The sequence below is a fragment of the Polypterus senegalus genome, chromosome 3 (genome assembly GCF_016835505.1).
Source record: "Polypterus senegalus isolate Bchr_013 chromosome 3, ASM1683550v1, whole genome shotgun sequence".
Classification (NCBI taxonomy): domain Eukaryota; kingdom Metazoa; phylum Chordata; class Cladistia; order Polypteriformes; family Polypteridae; genus Polypterus; species Polypterus senegalus.
In genome coordinates, this window is record NC_053156.1 from 306,224,449 (window position 1) to 306,236,811 (window position 12,363).

Here is a 12,363-nt window from a genome sequence, read left to right on the forward strand (position 1 = left end):
AGCGCGTCTCCGAGGAAGGATGTGCGCGCGCGAGCGAGAGAGCGAAGGAGCCGCTCGGCCAGGACCGTTACCGCTGAACGGTGCCATTGGGAGTGTTAGTGCGACAACACGGCGAGGAATGCCAGCCGGCTGCTGGTGCTCATTCCAGTCGAATCCTTGTGTTCCAGTGACCCCTGCCGTCGATTTGTTATTCTTTCCCGGCCGCGAATGTCTCCGTCGTATTCGTTAAACGGACTTTGTGGGAGCTTCATCAGACTTTACCGGCTTCTGTTTTCTCACCTGACCATGAAATGAATCGCGCACTTCGGCGCGTGCTGTCGTTTCCTTTGTCAGTCGTTTGGAAGTCAATTCCTGCTGGGATGACAGAAAAAAAAGGCGCTATATAGGAAAGACGGGGGGCTGGCTGGCTGGCTGGCGGCGCCTCGTGTCGTGGTCTGAAGGACGCTGCGAGGTGGGATTTCGATTTGTGTTTTTTAGGGTCTTTTCAGTTCGACTCACAATTTCCTGACATTCTGCCCACTTTAACCGAGAGCTCTCTACGGTGGCCCTGAAGTTCAAAGAGCAAAAAACAAATCGGGAACATCAAATGGAATTGGAGCGGCGCGCGGACAAACTGAGAAGCTTCAAAATAAAAAGCGGGGGTGCGGCCTCCCCCTCCGCATATCCTCGGATATGGGGACACCAGCGACGTGCGGTGAGGCTCATGGCTGGTGACACCTTCACAGGCCGAGTTACAAAGCTATGAACCCAAAGAGTCGCGTATTGCCTCTTCAACTGGCAGCGTTGCCCACTGATGGTGTTTCATATCTCGGCTCAGTCTTTTGCTGTGGGCCGGCGCCATGCCTGGGGTTTGTTTCCTGCCTTGCTCCCTGTGTTGGCTGGGATTGGCTCCAGCAGACCCCCGTGACCCTGTAGTTAGGATACAGCGGGTTGGATAATGGATGGATCTCAGTCTTTACACACACAGACGGGTGAGGAGGGAGAGAAAAAAAGAGAGAAAGTGAGAGAGGGAGGGAGAGATAGAGAGAGCGCGCCTTTGCTCCTCCCCCTCCACGTGTCCTCAGTTCCACAAATCAACGGACAGAGCGGCGTATAAAAGAACGGGTTACAATGTTTTTGAAATATGTCGTTGATTTTAAAAGCTTTTAATTCTGATGCTTTTATCAATTTTTAATACAGACTATTCAACACAAGGACAACAAGAAAACAAAAGAATATTTTATTCAAGTTGAAAATTTAGTTTTTAAATATGGGATTGATTTTTTCTTAGTCTGATCCCATTTTTTATAAAATTAAAAACCGTTTATGCTCTTTACTTTTAAATGAAGTCCATGCGCCTATTCTACTCCATGAAAATCTCCTCCTTATTTTCTTTAGATTTTTAAAAATCTTAATTTTCCATTTTGGCAGTCAGTCGGAACAAAAAATCAAAATCAAAATAAACGGCCCGCTGCAGTGCACGTGACTTCCTGACGTCGCTAACTGATCGGCGCCTCTGCGCAGGACAGCAGACATCACGATCACCGACTGTTCGGCTCACATGCGCCCCCTTCAGGCGGCTCGCTACTGTCCGCCTCACTCACCCTGTGCCTTCTCACTGCGGTTTGATGTCCGATCAGCGAGACTAAATATGTCGCACACACTCATTAAAGATATTAGGCAGACTGTGCAGAGTCAGGGTGTGTAATAAACGTGTCAGCGGACCTTATATCGGCGACAGACAGACAGGCAGACAGTGACAGGCACGCGACAACTGCAGGCATCAACCCCGTCGGTGTGTGAGGAGAGCGCAGTCCGAGGTGAGGGTCGTCTGTCGCTGCCGCACCTCGTCGCGTTTCTCCGGGGTATTTGTAGATGAAGTGCGCCGGGTCAGTGATTTTGACTATAAAATGATGCAAGTTATTGGAATCAAACAGAAGACACCCTTCTAGCACAGACGGCGGACACATCGATTTATTTTATGTTCTCATCATTCGTTGTTTTACTTTTCATGATGACGGGTGAGCCTCCCCTGACCGCACGTCCCTGGGGATGGATACTTGAGGAGTGAACCGCAAGACCAGGGTTCTGTTTTTATATCCTGTACATTAAAGAACCAATCAAGGGCCACTTTCAGTAAGCGGACGTTGCAGGAGACTTTAGTAACGCACGTAATGTAATGCGCGTGCGCAGGATTTCGATACTGTGAAGCAAAGACGCTCTCAAATACGAATGTGTTGCATTTGAACGTCAAACGGAAACTGCGATTCTCAGGAAAGCCGGTGGTTTTTCGAAACGATGCAAAGGGACAAGAAATGCTTAGAGTGTGAAATATGATGTGAAAATATCACAAGTTTAATATCTGAGGTTGATCAAAATCTGGAAATCGAAATTCTGGAAGATTCCAACACTTTCTTTAAAAACGAGAAAGTAAAAAGTGCGGCGCTTAACTCCGCAGTATAAAGTCCATCGTACTCCCAATTAAAACACATTAAGTAACTGATTACAATGCGCCCCTCACATTACGTTGACAAGTCGCGCCAATTACAACATTTGAGTTACTGGATACAAGCTACAGTGTGCCAAACTAAAAAAATGAATGAGCTCAAGTAGAAATAATGAATATGTAAAGCAGCGCTAAGCCCATCTAACATCCATTTTAGAGCCGAGTCCATGCCATCTCTAATTGGCACAACTAAAAAACCTATGGCGAGTAAACGGAAGTAAATGTAAGGAGCCTTCACGGTAGAAATTGAACACATCGATTAATTGGTTTCTTTTTTGCAGACTCATAAAGCACATTGTAGTCGGTTACTGAAGTCCTCGGAGTTTATTGAGCAACATATTTATTCTATTTTAACACCAAAGAAAAAAGAGCTTTTTTGAAAATAATGCACCTTGATTTTCTTAGACGTGTCATTACATTGTTATTACAAAGTGAAATCTGAAAATCCCTTCTGAATGCGTTTCTGTTCAGTACGCTCGTATGTATGTTGTCGTATTTATCATTACTAACTGGCACAAGCCGTGCCATCTGTCACGTTGTGGAGTCTAATAACGTTACATCAGTCCTCCCAAAAGGTCTTTCTGCACAGAACCTGCGCAGGCCAAAGGGATCGAGTCGTAATGTTAACACTAATGTGCGACTGACGAAGAACTTCACACAAAGAGGAGCAGCCGAGGCAAAGCTCACCTAAAATCAGAAGACGAGCGCGTGGCATTCTGCAGATCGGAGACCCCTTTGTGTCACGTCTATCTCGGGGTGACAATACTCTGTGACTTGGAGTCTCCTTTCAAACGCGTGTGACACGAGCTACTCGGCCTTCTGTCACCTCAGCCACACTCACTGGTGCCACTCCAGGCCGGGCCTCATGGACCTCCCAGCCTCCAATATTCCCATCTTCACTTTGTTTGTGTCGTCGTCATCCTAAGAATGTACAGTACAGCGATGACACGCTTCAGCTGTGATAAGACACGCCGTGCTCGACTCTCTTCTGAAGCCAAGTGAAAGGTTGTCCGCCATCTTCACTTCGTAGTTTGTTAGTCGTGTAGTCTGACGTCCCCAACAGAACTCGCAGGACGTGTTGCTCACAGCGTCTCTTAGGTGCCCTCTTGTGTGGTGACATCCGTGGTCTGAAAGTTAACAAGAGTGACAGCCATAGAGGCAGAACATACAAAGAAATCAAAATGACAGTTCAACAAAACGTCTACTTTCACATTTCACATCTTGTCTTCTACTGTACGTTGCTGCACTTACACAGAAGGCCATCTTTGCTAAATGACTCCAAATCACGAAAGGATGTTGCAAATTATTCAAAACACATCCAGACACAAATATATGTATACCTGTATATATATATGTTATTAACCCGGGTAATTGAAATTGTGAATTGATAATAAATGGGCGGCGCGGTGGCGCAGTGGGTAGCGCTGCTGCCTGGCACTAAGGAGACCCGTCTGGGTTCACTTCTGGGGTCCTCCCTCCCCGTGTCTGCGTGGCTTTCCTCCGACAGTCCAAAGACATGCAGGTCAGGTGACTTGGTGATCCTAAATTGTCCCTTAGTGTCTGTGTGTGCCCTGCGGTGGGCTGGCGCCCTGCCCGGGGTTGGCCCCAGCAGACCCCCGTGACCCTGTAGTTAGGACTTAGAGGGTTGGATGGATTGAATTTCTAATAAACAGAAGAGCTCAGCGATGTTGCTGCTCACACCTTAGGTTGAAAGAAGGAATTGTACTTTAATTTCTGCTAACCTGTTGTTTGTGGGCGGCACGGTGGCGCAGTGAGTGGCGCTGCTGCCTCGCAGTTACGAGACTCGGGTTCGCTTCCCGGGTCCTCCCTGCGTGGGTTTCCAGTCCGGACATGCAGGTCAGGTGGATTGGCGGTTCTAAATTGGCCGTAGTGTGTGCTTGGCATGTGGGTGTGCCCTACGGTGGGTTGGCACCCTGCGCAGGATTGGTTCCTGCCTTGTGCCCTGTGTTGGCTGGGATTGGCTCCAGCAGACCAGCGGGTTGGATAATGGATGGGATGGATGGATGGATGCTGTCTGTGTGAATCTCACCATTCAAGTCAGCTGCCAACGAGTAGTCGAGGACATTGGAGTGAATGAGTGCCGTGCCAGAGACTCAGATATAAAGATGGCAGCTTCTTGAAAATCGTCTCTCACGCACTCAGTAACGGTGTGTGTGTTTGTCTCGGGCACCTTCACATTCAAACCGTTTAGCAGCCTTCGTTATAACCCTGCCATGCACACACACACACACACACACACACACACTGCATGTACTACGACGTTAACTTGAAGCTCATGACCACTAAACTGCTCTTTCCTGGTCCTCATGACGTTCCTCCAGTGATTCTAAAAGGGCTTTCAATTCATGTGCCGTCTGGCCTCCATTTTCTCCGCACACTTTGATCAGAGCTGTCGAATTGTCCAAGGATGTCAGAGATGTTTCTTTCACTTGCACCAGGATAATGCGATAAAACTCTGTCTGTACCCGCAACCAACTTCAGGAAGGTGCTTATTGTCAAGATGCCAGCATCGCTGCTCGCCAACTGACCTGTAAGATGAGCTCAGAGTCACCCGCTGCGTCCCTGTTGGACTGCAGAGCCCATGCAGCGCTTCATCCACCACAATCTCCAATCTTCTCACCTTGGTGTTGACTTGTCCATCTTGCTCTTCTTCACTTCATCCTCCAGCTGTGGCCTGATTCTCTGTTTCGAGGTCTTCATCTTTTTGCCCAGCAGCAGGCTGATTTGATTGCCGAGGTTTCTTCAGGTGAAGCAGCTCGTCTCTGGTGAACGTTTACTGCACTTCTGTGATAATCCCCAAATGTCTAAGGTGTTATCTAAAAAGCCATCCGCTTTACACACGAGCGGTCGGTGGCGTGACGTCCTTTCTTAACATTTGTTTGTGACTTGATGACCCCTATTGAGTGTCTCCCTTGTAGTTGAGGTCGCTCAGTGTCTTCATTTCAGATTCGCCCCCCTTTCCCCCTCAATGACGTGCACCCCATTGTGTCCTATAAAAGAAACAACATAAAATACACAAGAAAGAAAGAAGAACTCCAGCCAGTAATCCCGTACACGCCGTTACACAAACACACTCGGTGCCCGTCATGATTTACTACAACATTCACTTCTCAGAAACGCCGCCATCATCGTGCGCGCCATCTTTTAATTTTTTTGACTGCATGCGATTTTACGAAGAAAAACAAAACCCGGTACAGAATATTGCTGTCCTTTTATGAATTCACCGAGTAAAAGACTGAATGATCTATCTGACCGTCACTGTCCGCCCTCATCGGCCATCACTTGCAGCGCCCAGCAGTCTCTGTGGTGCCTCAAATGCTGGAGTCCATCAGCGCAGACACTGCAGGACTTCTGAGCGCTAACGTCAAGTGGACAGCAGAGGGTCCTGATGTCGGGTTTGAGGTGTAAAACACAAGAGTCGTTACAATGGAGAACAGGAAACAATCGCAATGGTCACTAAGACCTTCTGTAACCAGCAGACCGCCGCCATGACCCGTCACAAGTGACACACAAGCTGACGTTAAACACTCCGTTATGTCCGTCAGTGGCTCATCATCGATGGCCGACGAGGTCAGTAAAGTCACTCGAGTGGCTCCTCTTAGTGAACCCTAACCCTGATCTTTTTTTTTTCTTTTATGGTTTCCAACAAAGGGAAGTCCTACTCTTGTAAACGCACGTCCTCACCTTAGGGCGGGGCTCTCAGACGTTAGAGATGACCGATTGTGGGGTCGTGGGGTCATAAATCGAGAACATTCTCACAGAACATGCGCATCGCGTAAACTCGCACAAACAACAGATTATGAATTCGCACAATTTGAACCCAAAAGAAAAACGGAACTCACATCTGCGGCACACAACGAAGAAACGATCGTCCAGCTAAACATTTAACACACAAGTGCGGGAATAACAAACATTACACTGAGGGGTCGACTGCCACTTAGTGCCAGTTTACTTTACAGTGAAACCGAAGAGCTGAACGCACGGGTGGCGATTCAATGGCAGCTTTTCACCGAGTGCTGAACGTTAGAAGGTGAGGTGCAGGGTCGCTGCTCTTTTTTAGGGATTTTCTACACTTTAGCAAAGCAGCAAAGATGACGTCGAGCCCTCTCGGCCAAAGTGGCGGCAGAGCCGGCTGAGCTTTCACCGGTGGATTGGGAGAAATCCGACGTGTCGACTGCGGACACGTGCGCGACTTTGGTGCCTCGATGGCAGATATAAAGGTCTGGTGTGAAATCAGCCAGCGAAAGATCAAAGGTCGCGTGTGTCGCCGCTGATTGCCTTTGGTTGGCGAGGTGTGACCTGCAGCTCGCTTACCGCCCCACACTCAGTCGGCACAGGACTGCATGGCACTGAAATGAACAAAAGGGCTCAAAGTCAAGTCGCTGCAGCGCCCCGGGTCCGAATGTGACAGGGAGGGACACCAGTGACGTGCGGTGGGGCTCATGGCTGGTGACTCCTTCAGAAGTGACAGTTACAAATCTGTGAACCCCAAAGAGTCGCTTCTTGGTTTTTCAACTGGCAGCAATGCCCACTGGTGATGTTTCAGATCTCAGCTCAGTCTTTACACACACAGACGGGTGAGGCGAGAGAGAGAGAGAGAAAAAGAGAAAGAGAAAGAGAGAGAGAGAGAGAGACCCCGCCTTTGCTCCTCCCCCTCCACGTGTCCTCAGTTCCACAAATCAACGGACAGAGCGGCGTATAAAAGAACGGGTTACGATGTTTTTGAAATATGTCGTTGATTTTAAAAGCTTTTAATTCTGATGCTTTTATCAATTTTAATACAGACTATTCAACACAAGGACAACAAGAAAACAAAAGCATATTTATTCAAGTTGAAAACTCAGTTTTTAATTATGGGATTGATTTTTTCTTAGTCTGATCCCATTTTTTATAAAATTAAAAACCGTTTATGCTCTTTGCCTTTACTTTTAAATGAAGTCCATGCGCCTATTCTACTCCATGTAAATCTCCTCCTTATTTTCTTTAGATTTTTAAAAATCTTAATTTTCCATTTTGGCAGTCAGTCGGAACAAAAAATCAAAATCAAAATAAACGGCCCGCTGCAGTGCACGTGACTTTCTGACGTCGCTAACTGATCGGCGCCTCTGCGCAGGACAGCAGACATCACGATCACCGACTGTTCGGCTCACATGCGCCCCCTTCAGGCGGCTCGCTACTGTCCGCCTCACTCACCCTGTGCCTTCTCACTGCGGTTTGATGTCCGATCAGCGATCTTAGAGAGGAGCATCCTGTACCTTTTCCAGTGCCATCTCCTGTGTGCTGGGTGAGGCTGAGTGTCTGTGCCATGCCTGATTTGCCCTGGCAGCAGCCGCCGAATTTCTTTGGCATTGGGGGGACAGATAGTCGAGGACGAGGCGTTTGTGAAGGAGTGATATTTGGGGTCTGAGGCGTCTCTGCCCAGTGTTAGGAGGTCGATGACGTGTGCCATGGCACCACAGTTTGGGGATATCGTAGGAGGGAGAGTGTATCCTGAGTGGCTCTGCTACCCGCTCACCTATGCCCGCTCACTGATACCTGTTCGCCAATGCTCACTCGCCAATACCCGCTCATCGATACCCACTTGCTGATGCCCACTCACTGATGCCCGCTCACCTGTCATCTGTCCAAAGGTTTTTATCTCTTCTGCACAAACATCGTCCTTTCCCGTTTCTTTGCTGTTTGGCATTTCTTGGAGCAAATGCCCGCCTGCTCCGAGTGGGGTGCACTTTGATTCAAGCGCCTGCGTTAAAACCGAATGTCATCAAAGGACCAATCAGGTGAGGCGAGGGGCGCCCACTGTCCAGGTGATCAGGCGGAAGAGTCGGGGTCTCTTGAAGTGGTCAAGCTGGCGATTTCGTTCTCGTTTGTCGCGTGCAGCGATCGCTGGAAATGCCAGGCGACATCTGAAGAATCTCCACTCCTCCAGCCGAAGCCTATATGGAGCCCTAGGCTTGGGGGTCCCCCTCGGTGTGTGGAGCACACGCCCCCCCAAACTTCCATAAGAGGTGCTGAGAGGTCTCGGTCGGTACTGTGAGACTTTGAGGGGCAGGGGTGGGGGGTTCTTAACTTACCTAAACGGCACCCCCCCATGTCACCAAGTGGGTTGCATCCTCAGAATGCGCTCAATCGTGCAATGGGACCCCCTAAGTGTGGTGTGTGAAGTCGGGACGGTCAGAAGGACAATGGAACAAAGTGACGGCGGGGACCGTAAGGCCGCGGTGACGGACAACTGGACGTGCGAGAGTCTCGGCGCTTCGGCTAAAGGTGCCATGAGAAGCCTGCCGCCTGAACACACGCGACCTCACAGCTGATGGCACTCGTCACTCGTTTGGTGACGTTCCGCATTGCGGTCACTCGGAGGAGCTGCTACACAAAACGTTAAAATACATTCGGGACCGCCCAAGTGCAAAGCCATCGACCAACTGAAATGTGCCCATGTGTTTCAGTGACAGAGAATCGGGGTCCGGCGAGGCCTTCAGAGCTCTCAAAGAGTTAAAATGCAAACCACAAACTCGTGGACGCCAAGCGCAGACTACGGGACAGGGAAACACTTTGGGAGTCGAGTCGCGTGCCATGGCGGCGTGGCGGCGGATCTCGCGCTCGATTGCCGTTTTTGTTCGTGCCCAGTTGGCATTCGCATGTCTGCATGTTGTTTGCTGTTGATTTTTGTGAGGCTGTCGTTCTGCGCCCTGCTCGTTGTGGGTGGAGTCTCAGGAGGCGGGGCCACTCAACTCCAAGGTGACCTTTGAACTTCTCTTTGTAGTTTTTCGTTTTTTTGTAGAAGGTATTCTTGACTTCTAGAAGATTCTTTGTTTGCACGCGAATACCAGTCGAGGGTTTGCATGCATCTCTCCTCTCGTAGGGCTTTTGCTATCTACAGTAGTCGCTTTGCCAGTTCCCCTTTTTTGGGGGGCTCCACACTCTTAAGCCGCTTTTCCACTGCATAGTACGGCACGACACGGTTCAGTACAGCTCACTTTTGCGGGGCTTTCCACTGGTAACAGTACCTGGTACCTGGTCCTTTTTTTAGTACCACCTCAGCCGAGGTTCCAAGCGTGCCGAACCGTTACCAAAACGTGACGTGTAAAATCTGCTGGTCACTGATTGGCCGGAGAAAATCGTCATTACTGCGTCACTGGCTATTCTTTTCTTTAAAGGTACAGACACGCGGAAGTTTCGAAAGTTCTCCAGCCACTGAGTGTTTGTAAAACCGGGAACAATCACATCCCACCACTCTGAGGCACGGTTAAATGTCCAAACAGATGGTCTGTTGCGGCGACTTTTTTGCAAAATGTGGAAGATCTGTAATCTACAGAATCAGCATTTTAATGTTACACTGGCAGTTAAGTTCATTTTATGCTTTGCAACAGTGATAAAAGTTAGCTAGTGATGTGCTTTTTTTAGATGCTTACCCTTGCGCGTCGTCGAGCTAAAGTGTTGTCGTTGTCTGCGTGTTGTTGTAAAAGTTCCACGGTGTCACGGCAGTAGAGGCGGCGCAACTCTAACGACACGTGAATAATCCCGCCCACTCTAAAGCGGAACTAAACTGCAGTCGAAACGCAAACCGAGCCGAACTGAGCCGAACCAAGGTGAGCTGTACTGAACCGTGTCGTGCCGTACTATGCAGTGGAAAAGCGCCTTTAATGTCCTCAGCATTAACCCCGAGGGTCTCGTGGGATCGATGGGCTAATCCCGAGTCACACTTGGGGAGACGGCTGATGATCTGCTTTCCAGTCTTTGTGACCCTCTGCTGCCATCTTGTGGGGGCTGCAAACACAGCAGGAATATTTCTGTGCATTGTGCCGCGCTGTAGTAACTCATCCATATTCATGAGTGGGGCGGAGCCTGTTTTAGATCAAACCGAAAGTGAACCACCAGCTGAATGAAGCGATAGTCACGACGAGGTGACTGATGTTGGCAGAGGTAGACGGCACTGGACCACCAAACCGGCGAGATACAGCGGGCAACTCCAGCCATGTGACGCGGGTGCCACAAGGACAAGGATGGCAGACGGCCCCTGAGCTCTCTTCACTGTGCCTCAACAGGTCACTGGGGCTGTGGTGGCCTTCAATAACACAAGGGGCACATCGATCGTGCGGATTTCTAACTTCTCATGCCAAGCTGGCAGCAGAAAACAATACAAGAAAAGTACACAAAGGATCAGAACGTCTACTGGCCCAGCGGTGACCATCTTAAACAAAGAAGGACGTGTCCTGAACCTGCGCCAGCCCAGCGGTGGGTGCTCAATTGACTCTTGCATTGGCGCATTTCTGTTACACCTTCTGACATGTAAAGGTGGTTAAGGTCACTGGCGCTGTGATGGCACCTTCCTGGGTCCCTTATAAAAGAAACAAGTCATTCTGCTTGGCATCATATGTGGACAACACCTGAGCTGTGGCACTGAATGTGACGCAAGTCCCGTCAGAGCAGGAAGCCATCGGCATGTCACCCGTCTCTTGTCACAGGTGATTATGGAGCGGGTTATGGATCAAAATAAAAGGGTCTGCCAGCTTCCTTTAGGACCACCTGATGGCACCACGCAGAGGGCCCACCTTGGCACCGTCAGTCATAAGAGTGCAGGTCAACTCGGGGGCTTGGCTGAAGTCTGGTGGGCTTCTGCTGGGACTCCAATTCCTAACAGGAGCCATTTCTAGATTTGCACTGAAGACCCCGAACATTCTGGTGACAACAGTCACCAGCTGGAGGTGCCGGGGGACCTTGGCTGCCAGCTGACCAAACGAACGTCTCTCAGTTCTTGTTGAACTCCAATGAAACAGCCATGGGGGTCTTCCACGAGTGCCGCCTGAGTAGGACAGGACAGCCCACCCCACTCATGTCCTTTCACAAAAGAGACAGACGCAGGCTTTGATGAAAGGACCGGGAGAGAAAGGCATGATGGGAAGTTTGTGCCAAGGTCGTTCACCAGAAGCATGAAGCCCGCCTGTCACAAGACCCTAAATGGAAATCGGGGGTCCGTTAAGCCAGAATAACATACAGTAGTGCTCTTCGTAACCAAAACTCGGATGATTCAGGAGTGCAGGGTCACGGCGAAGACCCCAGGGGTCAGGCACTCCTCGAGGATCATGGGATCAATGGGCACAAAGGAATCCCAGCTTGAGAAGGAGAAGGTGGTGGATGCCAGGCCGTGTGCCCCGCACTCTCGTCTTTTCTTGCCAGGTCTGTTTGTGACCCCCCATACCTCCTTGCCATCCCCTCTTTTCTTCAGCCTGTTGTTCCCCCCCCACCGGTACTTCGGCCATTCAGGTCGCGTCTTTCTGTCTGCCGCTGGATTTCTTGGCTCAGGTATGTCAGCGTCACCTCGAAGGTCCGGTTTCTGTGGGGTCCCTGGTGGTCGTGGCCCAGTAGGGGGGTCTGCACATCAGATAGACCAGTTTCTGCAGCCTGATGGGGTCCTGCCAAAGGGGAGCCAATAAGCTAAGAGAGGGTGGGGAAGTGGGCGGGGTCAGGAGGCGGTCAGCATGTGGGACGGCCAAATATGGAATGGGGACGAGAGCCATGCTGAGGCCTTGGCGCTATACCTGGCATAATAATAATAATGCTACATTTTATCTATATAGCGCCTTTCCTGTGCTCAAGAAACAGCAGGTATGTGGAATGCTGGGTACGGGTGAACAGAGCGCCATCTACAAGGACAGTGACAGCGTGACAATCGCGGTCACATGCTCAGCTAACCAGGCGTCATGTAAGCAGAAAGAAAGAAGAAAAAACACGACGGAAATGAAAAAAACTTTTGGAATTTCATAGCGCCAAGGCCAGCCACAAATATGCCACGTCTGAATCAGAGCCCAAGTGAGGGCCTTGGCACAGTGCCAGGGGGCACCAGCTGGTGGCATGGA